Source organism: Colletes latitarsis, unplaced genomic scaffold (assembly GCF_051014445.1).
Source record: "Colletes latitarsis isolate SP2378_abdomen unplaced genomic scaffold, iyColLati1 scaffold0052, whole genome shotgun sequence".
Classification (NCBI taxonomy): Eukaryota; Metazoa; Arthropoda; class Insecta; order Hymenoptera; family Colletidae; genus Colletes; species Colletes latitarsis.
Genome location: NW_027488402.1, coordinates 110,001 through 112,500, shown reverse-complemented (window position 1 = coordinate 112,500; position 2,500 = coordinate 110,001). Strand labels below are relative to the sequence as shown.

Below are 2,500 nucleotides of genomic sequence, written 5' to 3'. Positions count from 1 at the left end.
TATACATACTCATGGCTAACTTGAGGCGAATAATCGCAAACGACGACGCGTCGATTTTGCGGCCATCGTTGCTCGCGCGACTAACGACGACCAGCCGAAACGGCTGTAGTTTATCGCATCGATTTCATCGAGCAACCGATGGACGCTGCCGCGTTCGTTCGTAAATGAATAATATACATACTCATGGCTAACTTGAGGCGAATAATCGCAAACGACGACGCGTCGATTTTGCGGCCATCGTTGCTCGCGCGACTAACGACGACCAGCCGAAACGGCTGTAGTTTATCGCATCGATTTCATCGAGCAACCGATGGACGCTGCCGCGTTCGTTCGTAAATGAATAATATACATACTCATGGCTAACTTGAGGCGAATAATCGCAAACGACGACGCGTCGATTTTGCGGCCATCGTTGCTCGCGCGACTAACGACGACCAGCCGAAACGGCTGTAGTTTATCGCATCGATTTCATCGAGCAACCGATGGACGCTGCCGCGTTCGTTCGTAAATGAATGTTATACATACTCATGGCTAACTTGAGGCGAATAATCGCAAACGACGACGCGTCGATTTTGCGGCCATCGTTGCTCGCGCGACTAACGACGACCAGCCGAGACGGCTGTAGTTTATCGCATCGATTTCATCGAGCAACCGATGGACGCTGCCGCGTTCGTTCGTAAATGAATAATATACATACTCATGGCTAACGTGAGGCGAATAATCGCAAACGACGACGCGTCGATTGTGCGGCCATCCGTTGCTCGCGCGACTAACGACGACCAGCCGAGAAGGCTGTAGTTTATCGCATCGATTTCATCGAGCAACCGATGGGCGCTGCCGCGTGCGTTCGCCCGATTGCGCGTGAAGTTACTGTTCGGAACCAAGAATATACGGGTGTATTATACCCGTTTGGTCGCAGCCACGCGCAAAGGCTTTTGAATGTACTGTACGCCCGGCCGTCGAACGATGGTTTTCCGTCATTCAGGAAACAAAAAGAAACTTTTGTCGTCGATATGGCGCGTTCAATCCTCCGTCGATACGCTGGTCGGAGGTGCGAACATCGAATATTTTTAAAGCAAAGAACAAGGAGCATTTTTAAATACAAAGAGAAAAATTGTAAATTGTATATGATTACCCTGAACGGTGGATCACTTGGCTCGTGGGTCGATGAAGAACGCAGCTAATTGCGCGTCAACGTGTGAACTGCAGGACACATGAACATCGACATTTCGAACGCACATTGCGGTCCACGGATAAAATTCCTGGACCACGCCTGGCTGAGGGTCGTTCACTTGTCCTAAAACTGCTTGCGTTGTTCTCAGATTCCCTAACCCCGCCGTCGTTTACCTCTCCTTTCGGGGAGATGGCGAAGAACGTTTCGGAGCCGGGTCGATGAAGAGAAAGGTATCAACGTACGAGCGAGAATTTGGGTATTTCGTTGGCGTTTGTCGCTGGACGTACGAAAAAGAATAAATATTATATATTATTGGCAAGTTTGCGCACCCCTTGCGTGGTGAGGCAGAGATCAGTCTGGACTCGCGCGAGTGTTTTACGGCGTCGTGCGTCGTGTTGTCTGGAGTATCATCACGACCGCCCGTTAAAGCACCGCTCCTACGATTTCTGACTTTGACGGCACTAAAAACCACCGTGGGGCGCAAATCGCGTTTCGTACAAATCTAATGATTACCGGCGCTCCCGACGTTGCCCGAAGTTAATAATTTATGCAAAGGAAAGAGAAAATAAAGCGTATACTAGTTTTGGAGCATAACAAAAAGGACACTGGAAAGAAATTTGACCAAACACTGATAATTATGATATGTAATATATGCCCTACCACGTGAAATTTGTGGTATCCGTCGGTCGTCGTCTTCCTCTCTGTTCGTTCGTACAGCCCCAGGGAAAAATGATAATTTATCAAACGAATCGGACGATCATCCTCTATGGAGAGGCTCGAACGAACACGACGAGAAGCGCGATACGAACGGAACCCAAAAGAAGGGATATACTCTGAGAAGTTGGTCGCCCCATGTCTCTCTTTGTTACGAATATGTATATCGATTGCGAGACCGCGCGTTTAGCCGGTCGTCCAGTCCACGAATGCTTTTCTTTCGAACTTACGGTGGACTTTGGTAGACTATCAAAGAATCAACGAAAATCGGATCGGGTAGTTCTATCATAGACACACACCGTGGTTCTTCTTTAATTTGAAAAGCGACGGAAGGACGTTAAAAGTAATCAGCCGGTTACGCCTAGCGAGCGTTTCGCATCGAACGAATGAAAAACTAAGACAGAAGGGAGACACTTTGGCGAGGCGCTAAAAACCCATCATTGATATCCTTTTCTCCGAGAAAGCAAAATGCTATTATATGCTATCGGAGGACGCGGAGAAGTAGGAGGTGGTGGTCGATTCCATATATACACCAGGTTCTTGTTGCTCCGATTCGTTACGGTGTACGATTTGTTTTTCTTTTTTTTTTTTTTTCAACTAACAAGTTTGTTC

At 47.9% G+C, this 2,500-nt stretch overlaps 1 non-coding gene across 1 annotated transcript; it reads left to right on the top strand.

Annotated features, from left to right (window-relative positions):
• The first annotated feature begins 1,132 nt into the window (after window positions 1-1,132).
• LOC143351001 (5.8S ribosomal RNA) lies at window positions 1,133-1,287 on the top strand. Its single transcript, XR_013081402.1, has one exon. It is a non-coding gene; the product is annotated as a 5.8S ribosomal RNA (ribosomal RNA).
• Window positions 1,288-2,500: the final 1,213 nt, after the last annotated feature.